Raw genomic sequence first — 22,134 nt, forward strand, 5'->3', positions numbered from 1 at the left:
GCTTTTTAACATTTCCATCAACTGCCAAAATCATGTCTGCGAAGGATTTCAGTCTGAAGTAGTAAGGTAACGTTCTTGTTCTTCTCCAGCTCATAAATACAGATGTTTAAAATATGGTCTTTTCTAGGAAGTCACTTTCAAAACTGTATTGAAGGAGGCCTTTTATAAAGGATGTGCTCACTCATGGTAAATATTACAGACATAGAGAAAATTGTGGGTTGTTTTTTTTTTTTTTTAAAGGGATATTTGCAGAAAGCATTAGGCTTTTAAAAAAGCTGCTCCATTTTTCAGGACTGGTAATATTATTTCAGTCAAAAAATAAAATCTCTGGGAATAGCTACTGGGCTGAACACTACATTGGTTTGTCTTTAACAAGAATAAATCAGCATTTCTACAAACAGTGAATGGTATTGCTAATGTGAATTTTGTTTGACTAGGAGATTTCTGCCAGGGTAGCAATTTGGTGTATTATGAGGTTAGCCCTGTAGAAAGGACAGTAGTGAAAATAGCTACTGAGCGTTGACTGAATCAAAAACTAAAAGCTATCGCTTTGAAGAGTGCTTGCCTTGAAAACATTGAGGCTTTTGGAGGTGTACATCAGCAGCTGTGAAGCCATCCGTCCCAGTTAAGCTTCCCAGAGAATGCAGTAATACATGCAATAAAAAGATTTTGCTAGTGAAATACCCACTTGTGAACTGTTCATGGGTATAAAAAAAATGGATCTGAGGTCTTGCCACCTGAATTCCCTTCCTCACCCTCAGTAGGTTATCAGCATGAAAACAGGCAATGAATTGGACACCATTAATAAAACATGAAGCCTTCGTGTTCAGGCTGTGTGCTCTGTCGTTCAAGTGTAGATGACACTGTGTGAGAAGGAGACAGAAGAATGAAATCCACAAGTTCATTTGCTCTTTTTAACTACATAGCAAACTTTGCCTCAGACTTGGAACTAAACCTTCCTTTTCTTCCCCTGAATTTGTTGAAAAGCTTTTAAACCCTCATACAGAAATCCTGAAGGATTGTTATTGAACTGTGAGTAGTCTTTCAGAACATAAAAGATTTTCCTAATAGATTTCACCAATAGTTATATATTGCCAATACTGGGTTTTTTTACTCAAAAGTGTCTGTCACTATGATGTAAATCTTTAGACCTTGCTTTCATGTATTTGCTTTTGGAGCTGTTCGTATGGCGCAGATTTTGTTTTGCTGTGATAGATGCCATTTTTTTGGCCAGTTTCTTCTGTTTGTAATTTTAGGAATGTCCCAAGATACATGCCTTGCTCTCTTTTGGGGGTTCATTTTGGTTGGTAGAGAGAAACATGATTCACCTGTCTCATAAAAATGTTTTCCACCGAAGAACAAAGGATTAGCCTCAAAGAATAGAGGTCTATATGAAGTAGACTGAAAGACCCCACCACTGCCAGCACCACCACCTTTTCTGTCTGTATTTTAAAACCGTCTCATGAAAGCTTATGGTCACAGCAGTATACAACCCAAGGATGAGAACTAACAAATCTGTTACGAAGAAGTCATGGGAATAAAAGTAGAAGACCCGGTTCAGCCAGACAAAGAGGCCTTCTGCAGCTATAATAAAGGCTTATTTTGCTCTATGGGGGAGTTTAATTGCAAAATACTTAGCATAGGTGAATCATAAGGAGCCTAACCATAGGAAGAGGTTAACCACGGTTAGAGGAAAGATTCATCTGAGGCTACAGTAAACAAGTTCTCGGTGGGAAGAAACCAGAAGACTCTCCTCAGCTGTGGATAGGCCAACTCCTGAAACTCAAAGGTCGAGTTGCGAGTCCAAAGTAGCATTTCTCCTCCTGACCTTAGACAGTTCTTTTAGGAAATAGCCAAGTACAAGGTCAGGTGGAAAGATAAGATGTTTATTGCTAGTGGGAATTTTTGTCAGGCTGCTGTGGCTGGAACCACCAGTTCATCTCCCATCGGAGACAGTACTTTGTAGTAAGGTCTACCACAACTCTAAGTGTAACCAGTGCATTAGTAGGACTTCCATATTTTTGAACAAACAGATATATTCTTACTGTTAAATAAATGTGGAAGCACTGCTTCCTGGATCCTGTGAGGAGCAAGGCTCCAGTTCAATTGAGATTTTAGGCCAGGTCCAAATTCTTTTAATTATTTCTGTTTAGTCTCCTTCAAAAGAACCTGTTTGCTAGGTGTGCCTTTTGCTCAATTCCTCAAATGCAAAAGTAAAACCTCATACTGGGTGAGAAACCTGGACAGTGAGACAATCCACATTCGTCAAAGTTACAAATTCAGTGTTACAGTTAAACTCAATTACATATAATTTTCTTGGCTGCCATCTACAAGTTTGATGATAGGAAATTGGATTTGACTCATTACAATACAAAGGGGCAGTCTGGTAAGTGTACATTTTCAGCCAAAATCATCACTCAACTAACAGAGTTTTCATTGAAGTTTATGTTACCATTTGGTTTACTTGTTTTTGCTGTCTGGCTCCATCCATAACAAGTGCAGCCAAGCTCTAATTCAACTGTTTGAAGTTATTCAGTCTCATGAGAGATATGCCAGACAATTCATTGGACAATATTCAAAGTATTGATGAGGTTAATTCTAATTGCACGGAAGGATCTATATTAATGTCTCTATTTCAACACATTTTTTGTTACTTGGGTTTTAGGTCATATGAGTTGTTTTTCTACATGATAGCATTTCTGTTGTCAGAATGTCTAAATATGAAATATTAAATTTACTATACTATCAGTTCATATGCCAAAGAGCTGATATTCCTTTGATTGTGTCAGAATATTTTTGGAAAAATTCTGAGCCCTCAGAATGAGAATCTGAAAAAAGTGTTAAAACCATTCTTTTTCCTCAGAAGGATTTGTCTGAAAATGCCCATTTCCAGTGTTCCCATCCAGCTCCAGCCAGTGCATAGACTGTTGGCCATGGCCACACTTGAAGACAGCTGAGGTGCTCAGGATGGTCCCTGGGTTCCTGGTCCCCTGGTTCAGCGTAGGTGCTGAAACCCATGCAGCATCCCCACTCCAGTGCTGGGGACACGCACATGCCAAGGGCTGTGCAGGCCAAAGGCACTGGGGTTGGGTGGGGGATCCACAGCAATTGGGGATCCCCCTGGGATAAGCTCAGGTAGAGCCACAGGGCCAGGCATGAGCCTCAGAGAAAACCTGATAAACGGGCCCATTCTCTGTGTTGACCTGCACGTGGGTGTGCTAGTCCATGTGCCATCTTACCATTAACTCTTGCATGGCTTCCACCTGAGCAGAGTCTCACTCTGGGGAGAAATAGCACCTAGTAAATGAAAGAAACAGATGAAAAGGAAAAAAATGTTGGAGGCAGAGGAGCACTGCTCTGAAAAACCTGCTTTGGACAAATCGTTACTATTCAGGAACCACCTTTTGTTTGCAGTTTGAGGTTATTGGGAATAGAAATTGGGAATTCCTGTGAACAGTGAAGAATAACAACGCTGACACCTTGCTGTTTGGGATCAGCTGAGTGGAAGTCTGGGCGAACATGATCAACTGGGTGGAATTCCAGCTGGATGTGTTGGGGGAGGGTGCCTTGATGTGGAACTGAGCATGATTTGTTGAGAGTAATTGAGTATTTGGTACTGGAGTAGGAACAGGAGTCACTTCACTTAGATTAAAATACAACAGCACCTGGTACCTGCTGCAAATGCACTTTTCCTGGAAAAATATGGTTGGAAATAGCCTTCGTTACCCCTTTAGAGTGTTTTCTAAATAACACATCTCTGTTCTTTTTGAAATATTACTATGTTAAATGTCCAAATGGTTCTTGCTGAAAATGATGCCTCTGTTAAATTACCAGTGCCCACTCATTTTTCAGGTAGAGGTTCTAGGTACCCAGGGCCATTTGGAAACCACTAGCAGATGACTAACCAGTAGGGAAGGCTGGGAAAGACCACTTGGTCCTGCCTAAGAGTCTAAGCCAGGCCCTTTCGCTACAATCATTCGTTGCAACTTCGTGCTGACACTGCATCTGATTTCCTTGTAAGTATTTCTTGTGACTAAGTTTTTAGCCTCTCCCAGTAGGGGTCTGTTTTATGCTAGTCATTTTTTATAGTATGATTTTATTTTTTTTTTTCTTTCTGCGTCTAGCCTAAAATTTTCCTTCCCTAGCTCCAGGTCAGTGTTTATCATGCTGGTGTCTCCTGCCTTTCTCTCTCCTCATCCTGCTGCTCATTCACATTAACTGCAAGATAATTAGAGACTGATCCTGTCCCCTGAGTCTTTGTTTCTCCAGACTATGGCTTAAATCCTACCCTCCTCCAGCAAACCCCACTGAGATCCTCAGGTTTGGTCCTTTTGGGGCTGCTCTCACTGTTGTATCTATTTCTGAGCAGAAAGTGCTTTGATATTATAATGTTGTAATGGCAGGAGACCCTGGGTAAGCAAAAACAGAACCAGCCTGCCCTCCCTCCCTCTGGGGGGTTGCAGGTTATAAAGAGAGCTGTGCTTGGCTGAGCAACATGGAACCGTCAGGTCTCTGTCTGCATTCCTGTCTTGCAGCTTCAAAATTCTCATACTATTTAAAAAAGTAGGAACAAGTCAGATTATATGGTCCCAGCAGATCCTCATCCTGGCATGGCTGCTGATCTTTTGAAGTTAGAGGCTCACAAAATCCTGGTGTCCGTCTCTGTTCCCAAAAGGAACAGGTCTGGGAACTAGATCCTCTGTGGCGTCGGCTTGCACCCCACTACTGGCTTGGGAAAACCAGCTCCAAGACGCAGGCACCCCCTTGATGCCCATGCCCATCAGGGAACCCTTGCTGTGGGCCCAGACGCTTGCCTGCTTGCCAGCCTGCCAGCCTCCACCTCTGCTCTGCCTTATGGAGGCTTTTTTATTTTGTGTTACCTGCTTTCTTTAAGTTCATTTTGCAGCATTATATCAACTGTTTTATTGGAACATAAATTAATTCTGTCATCTGCAAAACCAGTGTCTCGAGTGGGGAATTCTTTTGGACTTGCTTGGCACAACCTACTTTTAATAAGCCCCTGTTACACAGTGGTTGTTAGACCTTATTACCAGGTTTTCACACTGTTTACTCCACTAGGTTGTGTGGAGCTGATATCAGGTTGACTGGTTTGCAGTTTCCTGCTTTTCCGTTTCCCGGTCATTCTGACAAGCAGCAAAGTTGCTTCATGTTCTCACTGCAAACCCTCCAAAACTCATGCTCGACTATTCCCAGTGCTGGGAATCCTGGCGGAACCTCATCCCCATCCTGTGCTCCCCTTTTTGGTACATGGACCACTCTGTCACGTAGACAAAAGGCACCAGATCTGTGATGCTTCTCAGCCCTGTAGCGGGGACACGCAGCAGTATCTGAGTCAGACAGAGAGTTTGGTGCTTTAGAACCAGGTCTTGTTGGTTTGGGATCTTTCCATTTGAAGGGCTCTGGCACATTCAGAAACCTCCCCTGAGCTTTTCATCCTCTTTCAAGCTGCGGTAATAAACCTCTTTTTCAGCTGGCTCAGCTAGTAGTCTGTGGTGGGTCTCTTGCGTTGTGCACATTCGTGCCTGGAGACCTGGACTGAGCATCACCAAACTCATCTCGCGTACACACGGCAGAGGAGCTGCTGGCCCACAGTGCAAAGAGGAGTTGAGTGGATCTGGCAGCAGCATCTGAATGACTGAAAGCTTTGTGTCACATCTGCAACCAGCTATGCACCCTGCTCTGCTGGAATTATGGCTCTGTGCAGCACTTAGCATTTGTCTCCAGTAAAACAGGCTGCGCAGAGAGGCTTGGGAGTGCATTTTACATCCACACAGCATGCAATCGAGTGCAGTCCAAGACTTCCACATCTGCAGCTGTAGCATAACCAAGGGAGGAAATCCAGGAGGCTGCATCTCCCTGAACAACAGCACCACTTACAGCCTGGTCTCAGATGCCAGCCTAGGGCTGAAGTCACAGAGCAGCAGTTTGCCAGCACCAGGGAGGAGGCTGGTATCTGCTTTCTTGCATGCCTCAGGATTAGTCCACCACAGCTGAGCATGTCCACATCCTACTCAGTGGCATGTGGCCTGCAGCAGCCTGTGCTGACAGCGGTCTCTGCGGAGTGGCTCTTCCCACCTGGGGGTCCCTGAGGGGGAGGAGGAGGGGCTGTCAGCTCAGCAGGGTACCTTTGTCCTGGACAGAGTCTGAAGAATGGAGCAACAATTTGAGCTGCTGCTTAAAAACATCTCCTTGGAAAGCTGCTACCTGCTGCAACACAGAAGGTGCCTAACCAACAGAAGAAAATATTGTTGCTCACATCTTGGTTTGCCGTAGTCTAGGACAGTTGCCTGACAGTTACCTGGGCATAATTTCTGCTGTGAACTTGAGATAGCTGGAACTGAGGGTCAGACTTCAGCCTCTTCAAGACAATCCAGTAGCAAAAAACTATCTGAAGAATCCCACAGGCTCACACCCATTTTTCAAGGCCAGCATTTCTCCTAGCATACACAACCCTGCCCAGGAGGCTAGCAGGGTTACATTATCTGGAGTTTGAATCTGGACATGAGGAGGCAGGTGCTGGAGAAAACAGGCAGGCACATGAGCAGTCAAAGGCAAGAGCAAGCGTTTCAGGTCTGCACACTCAGCATATCGCATACCATCCAAGCAGAGCTGAGGATGTTGAAGAAGGAAGACTGCGAACAACCAGGGATGTGTTGCAGGGCTTCTGCCAGACTGAGCACCAGGTGTAAGGCTACATCAGTGCTCTGTGAGACAGGGGAAGGGAACTGTTTAAGGTGAGATTCAAGGATCAATAGGAAAATTATAGTGGAAAAACCAAAGCATACTGGGCTGCAGTTCCTGAGGGCTGTGATGAGAGACCTTCTGGCCCCTCGACACGTTTGCACAATTGCTGGAGATGCACGAGTCTCAACAGACCAGCACGAGGGAGAAGGATCGTGTCCACGGGAGGCACTGTCGAAGAATTTAGGCAGGGCAGGGCATTCACAGAATCACAGAATGTTCAGGGTTGGAAGGGACCTCTGTGGGTCATCCAGTCCAACCCCCGTGCCGAAGTAGGGTCACTTACAGCAGGCTGCACAGGGCCTTGTCCAGGCGGGTCTTGAATCTCTCTAAAGAAGGAGACTCCACAACCTCCCTGGGCAGCCTGTTCCAGTGCTCCGTCACCCTCAGAGGGAAGAAGTTCTTCCTCATGTTCAGATGGAACTCCCTGTGCTTCTGTTTGTGCCCATTGCCCCTTGTCCTGTCGCTGGGCACTACTGAAAAGGGTTTGGCCCCATCCTCCTGACATCCACCCTTGAGATATTTATAAACATTTATTAGGTCCCCTCTCAGCCTTCTCTTCTTCAGATTGAACAAGCCCAGCTCCCTCAGCCTTTCCTCATAGGAGAGATGCTCCAGTCCCCTCACCATCCTCGTAGCCCTCCGCTGGACTCTCTCCAGTAGTTCCTCATCTTTCTTGAAGTGGGGAGCCCAGAACTGGACACAAAGGGACAGTCTCTGACAAGGGTTGCTTTTGTGATTGTTGTTGCTCTAACTCATCTGCTTTACAGGAATGCGTAGGGCAGAGTGTGAAGCTGGAGGCCTGCGGTGCTGGGCGTGCTGATACCAAGAGCTGCCTTGGCTCGCCTCCTTCAGTGGGGTTTAGCATGACCCGTGATGGCCGTAGGGAGAGGTGCCCACCCCTCCTGCAGGTCAGTGGCTGCTGAAAAATGCTCCTCACAGGCCCCCACATCCTCAGTGGGCTCACAGCTGCCTGCAGCCTGGGGCTGATGCCAGCCCAGCCACACAGCACACCCACTGCCATGCTGCCCTGCCCGCGAAAGAAAAAAACAAACCCAAGTACTAAGTGTCACAGGAGCATGCCAGCTCGGAAGGCCACAGGGCACGCAGCCAACATTAGCGGGCATGCCAAGGGGGGGACACCTGGCACCAGACGGGGTGTCCCTGCGGAGTGCCTGGCCCCAGCTGGGCCTGGAGAGCTGGTGCTGGAGTTAGCACCCTGCCGGGCCTTCACATGTGTACGAGTGTCAATCCTGCAGACAGAGTTTCAGCAAAGAGAAAGCTGATAAAATCTAAGCGGAGAGTTCAAGGGCTGCCCTGCACTGGGAAGCGGCTCAGGCCATGACTGGGTAAACGTCAGGTGAGCGGCTGTGGAGACGGTGCCTGTGCCGGGAAGCGCTGCCAACACAAATCTCTTAATAGTCTTTCAGTCTCTGAAAGTTCTTAAAATCAATCAGAGGATTAACTAAGCAAAGCTGGTTTTATGACACATGATCCAGCTTTGTGCAATTGGATCTAACTGTGCTTAGGCCCTCCTTTGTGGCTGGGCTCGCTCACGTGCTGCTGGCAGCCTCGGAGCCTCGCGGAGGAGTGGCGGCAGCGCAGGGGGCAACAGGGAAGCCCCCCCAACGGGGGTCCCACCGCCACAGGGGTGGCCTGCTCGGGAGGGATGCCAGGGCACAGTGGTGTGGCGCTGCTCATGCAAGCCTGTAGCTTCCCTCCCACTGGCCTCTTCTCTTAATTCAGCATTTTGCCTTGCAGAAGCACTCGAAGGTAAGCTGCTGGCCCCTTCTCACCAGCGACCAGCTTCATGTAGCTCCTGTGATGCCCTCTTCCAAGGAACAGGTATATGTTGCACTTTCCCTTTTCTCTTGCAGAGGTGGCTCCTGGATGTGAGAGTTCAGGGCTGAGCTGAAGCCTGGGAGGACATACACCCTTCTCCTCATCCTCAGAGGACCACTTTTGAGAGGTCACCAGTGAGTGAAATGACGAGTCATTCTTAAACACACACTCTGGCTCCTGGAAGATCAATTTAATTCATTTGATGACAACAGGAGCAATCCACCCAGCTGACACCAGGCAGCATCTCGGTTTCAAACAAAGTGTAGGAAGGTTTGTGTAGCTTTTGCTAAGGCAGTTTGCTTTCTTTCAGGCTGAAAGTTACTCCTAGTGACAATGTGTACGAGAGCTCTGTCAGGTCCCTGACGGGAGTCTGAATTCCCCTAAACATGCTGTGGCTGCACAGCACGGGCAGATCTAGATGTTTCTGCTGTGCCTGCTAAGCAGTCATAGTGCCAAAGTCATGTGAGGAATAAGTAAATATCCCCTCCAGAATTGAGCAGTCTCAGCTTTCTGGCAAAATTCTCCTCTGCCTCTTTTTTCCAGACTCGCTTCCGCAGTCTGTGGCGAGGGCAATTCGGTCCGGCGATACAGAGGTCATGGTGAAACATAACACAAAGTGATACCTGGCTGTTGAATTATCACGCTCTCCAGTATATGCGCTGACTTGTGAGCCTCACAGCTTTAGGCCTGTCAGCCACCAGAAGTTCATCTATGCAAATTTGCTGCAAGAAGATGAGGTCTATAAATAATAGACACCTTGGGCCTGCACGTCGGTACAAGGTAATCCATTGTCTTGCTTGAAATGTATCTGGTTATATTTCATGCTCCTGTGTGAAAGTTACAAGGAAAGAAAAGTACCCAGGACAAAATCCAACTTTTACTGACCTTCTGACCTAAAAAAAGAGTTGAGAGGAAATGTTTCTTGGCTGAAACTGAAACTGGTCTGCCAGAAAGCCAGCTCTGTGCTGAGGGGTGCTGTAAGAAACTCCTGCTTCTTCTGCCTCCTTTGCAGTGGTTGCCTCCTGCTCCTCTGTTTTTTTCAGAAGAGATGTGAGAAAGCTTATTTACACTATTTGCCCAGCAAAGGGCTACTTTAGATGTTGTCAAAAACCAAACCATTCCTAAGTTGTACTGCCTTTAAGTCTTTCTAAACTGAAGGTATTCGCCTCACAAGAGTCTTGGCTCTTGGGAGGCACTTCTCTCTCGACTCTTGCCTTGGGTGGCCCAGTATTCTTGGGAACACAGGCCACATCTGACAGAAATCAGGTGAAATTATTCAATTCCCTTTTTGTGCTAGTTGTTGAAGCATTTATATACCTGGAAAATATTCAGAAATGTGCAACAAGGCTGATCAAGGGTATAGAATAGCATCCCTAGGAGGCACAGCTCCATAGACTGTGATTCTTCAGCCTGGGAAGAGGTGACTGCGGGACAAAATGATAGCAGTCTCTGAAATCGTGAGTAGCATGAAGAAGTCACCCAGAGGTGATTTGCTCACTGGCTCTGTTTCTTAAAACAAAAGAAGATGGTTCTTTGCACTGTGTGTCATTAAAGCACAGAAATCTTTGGTGCAGAATGTTGTGGATGCTGAAGGTTTAAAGAAATTGAAAAAACTAAACTGGACAAAGTCATGGAAGGAAAAAAAAAAACAAAACCTAACAGCTATTGAATAACAAATCTCACTTCTGTCATAGGAAATCTCTACAAACTGTCAGATTCTGGCAGAGTATTCTGGAGAGGCACTGCTGCAAGCTTTGTGCTGTTCTGACAGTTTTCCCTGTGCCTCTGTTGCTGGAGAGTGTATCTTTGCTCTGACCTCCTACAGGCTTTTGATATTATGCTCCTATGCCTCTGCTCCCCCATGATTTCCACTCTCATCACCTTATTATAAAACTCATAGACTTAGTGTTACAATTAAGCCCTGGACTGAATGTATTTTTGCTTTCAGAAGCATCCAAAAAATTCTTTGTGAAAGCACCTTCTGGCTGCCTGTACAGCATTCTGAAAAGGACAAGCCTTTTGGTAGGCTGGCAAGTCATATAAATAGTAAATACACAGTTCTGAGAATTGAATTTTCCTTTGGAAGCCTGAATCTCTAGTCCTGTAACAGCTTGGTTATCAAGCAGGTGATTTACATCTTATTAGGTATTTCCATCAGTTGATAGAAAAATGCTCTATTGCATAATGTTGCTTTTGCTCCTGATTGACTTCTCACCATTGCCAGAGGCGCATTTGGGCCCCCAGACCAGACTGTTTGAATAATCAGCTCGGAGCCAGTGGCACTTTGGGGTGCTCAGCCTGCGGGGTGAGCAGGGAAGGCCAGCGGAGAGGGCCTTGGCAGAGCTGCCTGCCTGTGAGCCCCTGCCAGCAGGCACCCGGCTGCATGCCTGAAGGACAGCTTCTGCCTATGGCTCTGCCCGCTGCCTGGTGGTGCAGCTCTGGAGCACCTACCTCAGGGCTCAGTGCCCACTGGGCTTAATGCCACCCACTTCTGAGAATGTATCTTTCCAAGCCTGGATACAAATCTCAGTCACTTCTTTTTCAGTATATGTAAGTTTGTTCGCTTCTGGTCAAGCTTGTACAAAGGACAGAATCTGTCTGTGTCGCAGTTGCAGGGGAACTTTGAAGTCCAGTTGCCTGCAGATGTTCAACCCTGCAGGCACCAGAGGAAAAGGACAATGTGTGCAAACCTGAATGCACTTCTCGTTGCTCTCCTGTTGTGTCCGTTCCACTTTGCCAGTCTGTCTGTGGACTGCTCTACTTCTGGAGGATGAACTGAAAAACTAGCAGTGCCAATAGTAATACATTTGTTTGTGGATACAAATTTGCATCTCCAAAGAACTCTGATAACTTTAATTACTCCAAAGTATCCCAGAATGCATTGCTTTGTAGTAGTCACTGGGAATATATTATCCTATCCTTACATGTAAAACGAAGAACCTGGAAACTGTATTCAACAGGCAAGCAAAACAGGGAATATTTTAATCAGCAAAATGAGGGGAGTGTTGAGATGAGTGAAGAGAGGAGGGAAACACTGGGCTCAATGCCCGATTCCTAATCCCTAAACTGTCTTACTGTAGTATTGTGAAAGCCAGGAGGAATAAACCTAGTACCACAGCTTCTTGCCATCCAGAAACTATGTAGTAATAGAGTACTGCTAAGGTAATTAACCAAATCAGACTTAGTCCAGTGCTGAAAAGGATTTCTTCCCCCAGGGATAGCGTATGTCTCAATCTAATTATACAAGTTATTTAATCAGAACCAGAGGTCGGGTATCTAATGAAAATGCTACCAAATGTGGGGGAGAGAGGTTGTAGCTCTGAGACAGTGCAAGCAGGGGGGGAGGATACAAGCTTCTAAACCAGTACAGTTTCTAATGCTCTTCTGCCTTATTTCTATACATGACTTCAAATAAGATCTCAGGAGAGGAATTTGAAAAAAAATAACTTGTGAGAAGAACGCATTCTAGAAAAAGTCTGTTTCATGGCCTAGTATGGAAAGAAAATTCTCCTCTAAATGTCGTCAGTGCTTCACCCACCCACAGTGCTGACATAGGAACAAACAGCTGTGTTTTGTCTGAGGCAGTCCATCGCTCTAAGTGTTACTGTTTTGTTAGCCTTGCTTCACATAGGTAAAAACGGACCAGATGCCTAAAACCTACCAATTGTTCTGTGTGCGTGTACCTGACAGTGGGTGTGCAGTTGTTAACAACTGGCGAGCTCACACTCGGGGCTTGCAGGAAGGGGCTCGCTGTGTTCTCAGGGATGTTCTCAGAGCCCCTGAACCTAGGATTCTTGTCATACACAGGTGTCTGAAACGCAAGTGGAGAATCACTCCCACTGGGAGGGCTGTGTCACTAGCACCAGGAGCCAGTGCATGGACTTACTGAACAGTCACAGGATGGGACACATGCATGCTCCAGCCCCGAGAAGACAGAGGAGCTTTAATTTTATTATAACTGAAACACAGGTATTCCTAACAGTTGTCAGTAACTTACATGCACACAAGGACCTTTCCCACGTGCTTGGAGGTGGCTGCTCCCAGGTGAAGCCATGCAGTCTCCAAGCAGGAACACGAGGCTCCAAGCAGGACCTCTCAGACTCAGAGGGGTCTCTGCGCTGGCAGTGGTCACTCCAGGCTCCTGCCCATCTCTCTCAGTTTAGCACATTCCATAGATGAGGGTTTTCTCTCTTGATTTTTACCCACAGCTGAAACTCCTTCTCCACCGCTGCAGCCCAGTTCCTGATGCCGGCCATGGCATTCTGCTCCTCTTGCTGGCTTGCCAGCCCCCTCTGTTTCAGGGCCAGACCGGCCAGTGCCACGTTGCCTAGCAATGCATTTCTGGCTGTCCCATCTCATTAAGCTGTTCGAGCCGCACGCACCCATCGGGGAAGTCGGGAGGGAATGCTGGCCCTGGCTGCTTTAATTGGCTTCTTACATGTGTGCACGTGCATTGCAAATAGTGCTGAGCCCTCCCAAGTGATCACTGACGGGCAAGGTGTTAAACTGTACAGCTGTGTGGCCACCCAGTCATGGCCTTGGAAGGTTTGTAACTGAGAGAGTGTAGGCAGCACTCCCAAAATTAGGATTCTGCCCCATTTTTGTCTCCAGGACTCTGTTTCCCCCTCATTTCTACCAGTCAATTTCAGCAGGCTCGGTCCCACTAACATACGGACAGGTGTGAGGAGGCTCCTGCTGCACATCCCAGTGGTGAGTGCTTGCAGGCTCCTTTCTGACAAGCAAGAGCCCGGCTGCTCTCCCTCGCTGGGGTCCCGGTGGCACCGCACTCAACCAGAGACCCTCAGCCTTTGTAGGACTGCAGGGTGACACAGATGCCCATCAATGCCTATGCACGTTTGCACCCACAGCATAGCCCAGCCTCGCTGCCACCGAGTTGTGTGGGCATGAGTCCTCCCGAGCACAAACAATGGAGCCCGTGCAGCACCAGGCTGGGGGCTCACAGCAGATGTTGCCCTCTCCCAGAGAGAAAAGGAGAAAAGAGGAACACAGCATGCAGCACAGCCACATATTTTGCTTTCAGTTAAGTGGAAGTCTGGGAAGATCCAAAAGGCTTTGGGTTTACTGGCCATCTGTAAGCTTGTCAGCTTGCTGAGTTTTTTTATGCTGCAACCTGAAAAGTTGTCCTGCTGCCACCTAAGAAGTTCTGCCCTTCTGATGCATTAAGGGTTTAAAATAATAGCTTGTGATCACATTGATTAAATGAGGGCAGAGGGAAAATGCCCTTCAGCTGAAGATTTCCTTCAGTTAGTTAAATTTACATGTGTTTTTCTTGATTAGTTTCAATGAATCTTAAGCTTATATTTTGTCTGGTTTAAATAAGTTTGTGTTTCCTTTGCTGTGTATATGTATGAAGTGACACACCCATCTAGAAAAAACAGGCAACCCTCATGCACATTCTTCTTTCTGAAGCATAGAGCATCTGTTTGTAACAGCTGAACTGAAGAAATACTGCATTTCTGGACATGTAGTTGTAGACAAATGGGTTGTGATATGCTGTGAGACAGAGTGAGAGAGGGGAGAAAATAAAGTGCATAGGCCACTCGAATTTACACAGGTATCAATTCTGTTCTTTAGGAATCTGCTCCACAGAGACATGGTTGCAGAGTATGGTTTCTCTTTGTTCATGTAGATATCTGCACGCAAAAACTCATACAAAAATGGTCTGCTTTTCTTCTAGCACCTACAAGTGGCAAAACCACAAACTGAGCACAGATCGGGGCAGGGGACAATGCATGTTAATTTTTTTTTTCTGTGAGTTTATAGCTGTGCAGAAACAACTGAAGCTGAGGTGAGGCACTGCAGCCATTGAAAATCTGGCCCTGGATATTAAACAACCCTCCTGTGAGGTAGCGTTCATCTAGGGGATTTCAACAATTCTGAATTGCCAAACCATAGCGCCCCAAAAGGGAATTTACTAGACAATAGAAAAGGGATTGACAGAAAAAGAAATACAGATGAAATGTGATGTCTGTTTCTGTTTCACATATTTTTCTTCCCTTCAATACTTTGCCACGTATTCTGACTTCTTTAACCAGCCTCTTACTGAGAACTTTTCTCTATTTTTGTATCCACCTTGAATGACTATCTGCCAAAGGCTTGCAGGCTCTCCCCCTCCCCAGTCCACTGCCCTTTTCCTGGGAAGGACAGATGTGCACATCAGCAGACAGACCTGCATTTGAGCATTTCCATGACGTGACCACTTTTGCGGCCCCCTGGAGTGTTACCACCTCTGTGGACTACAGCAAGAATAAAGCAAGCCTTCTGGGCTGCTGCTAAGAATTTTGTTGATGAGGTTCTAGGAAATACTGACCCAAATAAGTGGGAAGAAAATTGTTCAGAATAGTATTAAGAGTGAAGAGGTGACACATCATTGCACCATGACTCGAGAGAAAGACCGGATCACGCATGCCTGTTGACTGCAGTGGGAGTTTGTTGGCGCACAATGCAGCTAAACAAAATACAGATCAGAGCTCAGATGAGACAGTCCTGTAACCAGTCTGAGGAAGTGCTGGGCCCTCGCCAATGAGCTACTTGCAACACACAAGGAACAAAAAGAAATTTGACTTTGAGCTATGCTGTTCTGTATCCAGAAGACCGGGTGCATTTTCATATAAAGAATAGACTTCTTTTATCATCTTGTACCTACTCCACGCGAAATACCCAAGCAATCTGCCTGTGAATAAAAAAAAACAGCTGCTCATGCATTGTAGAGTACATGGCATTATGGCATCAGACCCCATGCAAAGACATGTCTTTAGTGTTGCCCCAGTGAGGGCGTTTAACTTGTAACAAAGCAGGATCCACTCCTGCCTCGGCAACTCTGCAGTCCAGCATGACAGAGACAATCTGCATTCAGTCCTCTTGACTCTGAAACACAGTTTATGAAAAGAAGACTGAGGAACAGTTCCTTTCTGAGGTTTGCCCACTTAAAACTAGCCTTATGGATCTGTGACTTAGTCCCTGCTAGTGAAACTTTCCCTTCTAGAAGCAAAACTGTAAGTGGTGGGAGTGATCTGAAGTCTGTCATTTCAGATGTGATGGTTGCTCTTTGAAAATCCAATTAATTGGAGTCTGTTCAGCTTGGAAGGTGAAAGGCTCAGGGTTTTTCTTTATAGGGAGCAGAAGAATGAATGTTTAAGATAAGATACAGGAGCAAGGTTTTGATGGTAACTACAATGCGTGGCCACTGGGAGGACGGCAGCTCGCTCCGTTGTCACTGGGACCAGCAGAAATCATTCTCTGCAGACAATGCAGCTCCCTAAGGCCAGCGCTGACGAGGAAGAGGGGCTGCATTCAGAGGGATAGCCCTCCTGGCAGTGGCACTGAGTGTGGCCATGCTCCAGGCTGAAAGCAGATGTGGAATTAATGCCTCCTCCCATCCAAGTCTGTGGAGAGCTTTTTACTGGCGTCAGTGGCAACAGGATCAGAGTAGAATCTTAAGGCTCTTCCCCCGGCGCTTAAAGGAGTTTAATGGAATAAAACATTGTAATTAATTGGCTTCTGCTTCTCCTGCAGGAAAGAGTTAATGAAAGCAAAGCTTGTCTGGCCAAGGGGCTAGTACGGCTCCAGTAGAGCTATGACTCACAGATTGAAAATCCTGCCAAAGCACCGGAGCAGGCTCCTCATCCTCAGCTCCTCCTATCCCAACAGCAATAGTGTGAATTGGTCCAGCATCGTGGCTGGAAAGGTTTGTCCCTTACAGCACCTGCTCCTCCCACTCAGTTCAATGCTATTTGTTTGCACAAGGCATCATTGTCTGCCAGATAAGACCTCAAACATCTAGCTGTATTGTGTTGTTTCTATGGTGTGGACCCCCGGTAATCTCATAAGGGCTATCTACAGGACTGAAGAAAGCACAGGTTAATAGAATACTTTAAATGAGTAAGGAAATGGCCAAAGGGAGGACAGAAACAGATAGACTGCTGGGAAGCAACACACAAGTGGTGAGTTGGTCAAAGATGAGTCCTGGAACTGACCAAGTTTGATATTGTCATTGTTGGGCTTGGCTCAAAAAGAGGAGTGGAGAAATGAAATCTGTTGGCGGCATCTTCCTTACAAAACAGCCACATTTAGTGACACACTGTCCCAGGAGTGATCCTCTGCCCCAACTTCTCACCATTTCTCTCTTCTCTGGAGAGAATGAGACCAGCAAAGAGCCACCAGCAGCGTCACCTCTCTCTGCTGCTGAGTGTCGAGCCTGTACTGCCAGGCCCCTCTTCCCAATGTGCGAAGAGCAGAGGGAGCAGGAGGCTCACTGTGCGGAGGTACAGGCAGGGAGAAGGAGAGATGGGTAGTCTGAAGGCTGGTGCCTGATTGCTCTTCTCCAGAAGTACATGATCAGCTGAGAAGTGAATTTCATTAAAAATGGATGTTTTGCTTCCTTCTGAACTCGTCCTCTGCCTCAGTTATCACAACAGGGCCAATGATCAGTCAAAAAAAGTGCAAAAATTATGACAGTGACAGTGCAGATAGGGAGGAGTCTTGGTCTTGGCGATGAGCTGAATTACACCACTTTGAATCTAGACTAGCAAGGTATAAATATATGGATTAGCACCAGTATGACAGATCAAAACTTGAGGTGGAGAGTTTAAACAAGGCACAATTTGTAGCAACAACAAAATTACATGGATTCATCCCCTCATCTCCCAACCCTTGCACCTCAACCTTGCCACAAAGAAAATTTCTGCCTCCCCATTCTTCTACATCTGTACATTTTTCAAACTATCCCGTTTTGGATAGCGACCTGGGAAGTGTGAACTGTTGATATTAAAAGACCAGGTCTGCAACTGTGCATCATTAGTCATCAGTGTGGAATGGGGAGAATAAAGCAACACAGATGTCCTACACCAGCTCTATTTGGAAAATGAAAAAATTAACCATTGCCCATGCAATTCCCCTTTCGCAGCAATCGGACTTTGCAGGCTGCTACGCTGACTGTAATCACTGCTGGCTGACTTTGAGGGACAAGTACACGAGAGCTCCGGAGTTTGACCAGCTCCAGGTGTGGTGATTCCTGAGATCCCATTACTCACTGTGCTCTGGTAGAATAACGGCTGCTTCTCCTCCATGTTCAAGCTGATATTAGATTGACAAGATCAAGTGACGGCACAACTGTGTATGCATAATCTTTCTTGCTGAACCCCTGCCAAACTCATCCCCAGGTCTTATCTTTTCTAAACTGAGTATTTATTCATGTGGTTGTTTTATGTAAACTGCAAAGAGCCTTATTAAATGGAAACCTTAACTCAAAAGCTTCATTATTAAGGTGGAACAGAGCTCGGAACACACAAGATTTTGTGTTATTTTGGGAAGAAACGCTTAGTGCCTCAGGCACCTGACGCAGTCCAGTGACAAGCCCTTCTGTTACCCCTGACCACTCAGGGAACAAGTCTGGCTTTAAGGTGAAGATTTTTACTGGTTGTTATGCAGGAGAGAGTTCTTGGGCGGAGGAGAGCCAACCTCTTTGGGGAGGTGTGGGCAGGGCTGCCTGGCAGCACTGCAGACGGCTGCCTCAGCCCCTGCTGGAATAGAAGCTGGAGGGACACTGGACCCTGCCCCAGCAAACCGGAACAATCCCATTTGGCTTCTGGAGCAGGACTGGGCCAGGTGTGAGGATGGCTTGGGTGTGCAGCTGCACACCGGCTATTGCTCCTGTTGTTGCTCAGCACTTGGTACCTGCAGGACCTTCAGAGCTGGCTGACAACCCGGGAGCTTCGGGAGAGGATGAGCTTTTTGCAGACAAAACTCCACATCACTTTAATGCTGGCATTCCCTGAAGATAAATACCAACTTTTCTGTGCTTCCATGTTCTCATTTATATTATAAATGCTAATGAAAGAGTTTGAAATTAAAGATGCGCATACATGGTTAAGAACATACAGACAGTGAAGGCATTTCTCTGAAGCTGGAAATTATTTCTGCAGTATTTCCCCTTTCTTAGTGTGACCGAATCCAATATATACTTTACCCAGCCATCAGAACTACCAGACTGGGGCTTCACCAGACAAGAGCCATGGCATTTTGCTCCTAAACAATGGACAGTTGCTAAACAGGCTAAAATTAAAGAAGGTAACAAATCAGTATCCAAAATTTGCATTTCTTATGGCGAATCAGCTTTTCAGGGACACCTTGTTTTCTGCAGTAAAGAACAGCTTTTTTAATTCAAACCCTTCAGCAACATTAGCATGCTTGGTGCAGATCTATACCCTGTCATACTTCTTAGCTCAAGGACAGCACCTCCGACAGCAAAAAGCCGCATCCATCACATGGGAATATTAGCAAGTGTCCAGTCGTCTCAAGTATGAATTAAATGCGTGATCCACTGACTTCATGCCAAGACAGCTGCTTTCTAAAGCTGCTACAAACCTCCCAAAACATTAGTACAGACTGTTTCATTATAGTAGTAGGCATACATGATTAACCAATACTGCATTTGTAAAAAAAGGCTAGGAAAGCTGAGAGGGACTTGATGCATTGGGACACTGCAGCACCATGCATGTGCTCAAAATCATGCTGAGCCACTTGTAGAGTTGTGCAGTGCTTGTGTTCATGTTTGTGCATGACTAGCACATGCACAAACATGGTTGGAGGTGGTGGGGGAGCGTGAGGAGAGCTAGTTTGTCATCCCTACTTCCTTCTCTGTGTGTTAATCTTAAAGATTGTGGTGCAGGTCTGTGGATGTGTGCACGTGTACATTTTGCTTCCCTTTGTTTTGTTTGGTACTTTAAATCCCCTGGGGCATATCTCTGAGCTGAAGAATTTTAGAGCTGATATAGCTTTTTAAAGTGGGGATTATGTAAATGCATACTATGGGGCTTTCATAAATAGGAATTATTTGTCGAATACATTCGAGTGCTTCCTTTGGAGCCATTAAGGTCTGTTGTGTAAATAGGAATTTAGTGACTGCCTAATCTAAATTTCGTTGATTCAATAAAAGATCACAATGGCATTTTTTGCATTCATTTTGGCCTTGTGAGAACATATTTCTGGACAATTTCAAATAATTACAGGACCATATACAACTAAAGCTAACCATAGGGAGCATACCTCACACAGCTGTATTAACTGTTCTCCACAATTTGCTATTTCCTTTTGTCCCTAGTTTTATGGTTAAAACCATTGTTGTCCCAGCCTCTAACTTGTTAATTATCACTCACTAAATTAAGAATTCTGCAAGTCTAGATGAGCAAAGCAAAAAGAATATTTTGCCAAAAGATGTGGCCTTCAAAAAAGTTATAAAAAAATGATTATCTGTGCTCTAGTCCTAGATGAAGGACATTTAGACAAAATGCTAAAATTTTGGGGAAATGCTGCCTCTCCTCAGGGCAGTTCCACACTTAACATACAGAGTTTACTCTGAGAAGACTTGACTTTTGGACCTCTCTCAGCTGACAGATAATGCTGGTATCTTTTCTTGCTGCAGGAATGGTGCAAACCCACCGATCCAATGTTCGATCAAATTGTTTAAACTGATCTCAGAGATGAGGCCCAGACACTTAACAGCAGCTGGCTTCACTCAGTGCTGAGCCACAGGAGACCCGTATCCAAGGCACAGTTCCACCATGACCAGAGGAGCTGCAGCATGCCGTGGCTGTTCCCCCCACCCTCTCCCCCGCACTGGTGACCCCCCAGTGTTAATGTAGCTTACAGTGCAAATGCTGCAGACAAAATAGCAGCTTCCCTTCCCAAGAATACCCACAACGTGCTTGGAACTGGGTGACTTCTGAAGAAGTGAGCCTAATCCTGTTCAAAGAGAGACAGCAATGAAAAAGGACTTTCTTGGTTGAAGATTGTCGGGGCGACCATGACCATGTTTTCCCAAAGGGGTGGCTTCCAGAGCATGCAGTTGCAGGGTGAGAGCCTCTTCCGTAACTCTGTTGTTTGGCACTTGCTGTATCTCCTGGACCCAAAGCTCACAGAATCCAGCTCATCTTCTTTTCTCAAACTGATTTGTGTCTTCTGTGTGGGAGACTTGTTGACCTGGAGGTAGAAGCAGCAATGTCATTGTGGTTTTGCCTTAGAAGAGAAAGCAGTCTTAACCCCAGGCCGGGTTAAAGCTCCTGCAACACACTTGAATTCACTGAGTCAGATGGGATTTGTCCAGTAAGTGAGGACATGACATCGTGTGCTCACTGCACAGGGTGTTAGTAGATACATCCTTCTGCAGTGTAACTCCAGAACAGCCTTGCAGTCTGTACCACTGCAGAAGAGAAAGCTGGTGCTGTTCAACCCCAAGAAAACTGGAGGCTGGAAGGATTCCCCTCCTCCGAGCCCATCCTGCTCCAGTGCATGGATTCTCCTACTACACCTGATGGCACAGCAATGTCAAGCGTTGCAGATCCTTTTGGCATTACACACAGGAGCTGAACCTAAACTGGGAGGGGAGTGGAGGGGGAACCGGCAGTTTCTACATCCAGCAGAAAACTTACGGGGAAGGATTCCTCCAGCGCCCTTGAGACAGGCTTCCAGCCATGATGTCCTGACACATCACAGCCCCTTGTCACAGGTCATCCCCCGCAACAGCAAGCCTTGAGCATCCCTGTTACTGGGGCCCGGTCAGAGGAGAAAAGCTTGTGCTGCACAGCCAGCATCCCCTTGCTGCGCACAGCAGTTCAGGCTCCGCTTTCCTACATGCCGAGCTTGCCTCGTTATTTCAGCCCTCCCACCAGCTTCAGATCCAGCTGCATTAGGCAGGTTTTGATGCTGTCACAGTCCCATAGAGAATGAATCATATCGAACATTGCCCATGGGGTTGTTTATTCCTTGAAGAGGGAATGGACCGCATGCCAATATTCCTGGTAAGGCGTATGAAGGAACTAGCTTTTGCTGGGAAACTTCAATGCCCTCCTGCAGGGAATTGCTGGATGATATGGCTCTGGAAAAGCTGTGTAAAAATAATAATACTAATACCTGAAAATAATTTTTAAAAAAAGCAAAGACACTTTCAACATACTGAAATATTGACAGGGTCTTTCAGACAGCACGCCTCCTCAGTAGCACACCTCGGTGGAGAAAGGGACACAAACATGCATGTCCAGCTCTTGCAGTTAGTGCTGATTTGGACATCTCTTAACCCTTCCAATCCACTTTACTTACGGTCAGCGCTCTCCTTTGCTTTTACCTCCTTCATGTTGTTTTACAGAAGAAATACTTTGCCACCTGGCTCTCACTTCTGGAGTTGAAGTTGCTGAGGAAGGTGTTAAATGGGAATTTCTCATCTTCCTCTGTTCTTTGCTGTTTCCAGTCTTTAAATTCAACTTTTATTAAGCAAAACAAGCCCAGAGCACGTTTGTGCACAATGCCTTGGTTTGAAAAGATCATTTGATCAGGCATAAACCAATACTACTATGTAAACGGTCTGTGATGGGGACCTAAGTTATCATATGCAATGTTTCTGTTTTGGTGACTTCTGAAATATATAAACAGATAAAAGTCTGAAATGCAATGCAGTCCTCAGTCTTTGGAAATGATTCATTTCTATCAATGATTTACTGATTTACACACAGCTTA

General features: G+C 46.0%; 1 long non-coding RNA gene across 1 annotated transcript in view; it reads left to right on the forward strand.

Annotated features, from left to right (window-relative positions):
• Positions 1–8,864, forward strand: part of LOC142363430 (uncharacterized) — a 251,345-nt gene extending 242,481 nt beyond the window's left edge. Inside the window, exon 8 of the long non-coding RNA XR_012765738.1 lies at positions 8,640–8,864. This is a non-coding gene — a long non-coding RNA (uncharacterized LOC142363430). The remainder of the gene's footprint in view (positions 1–8,639) is intronic.
• The last annotated feature ends 13,270 nt before the right edge of the window (positions 8,865–22,134 follow it).

The sequence above is a fragment of the Opisthocomus hoazin genome, chromosome 17, assembly GCF_030867145.1.
Source record: "Opisthocomus hoazin isolate bOpiHoa1 chromosome 17, bOpiHoa1.hap1, whole genome shotgun sequence".
Classification (NCBI taxonomy): Eukaryota; Metazoa; Chordata; class Aves; order Opisthocomiformes; family Opisthocomidae; genus Opisthocomus; species Opisthocomus hoazin.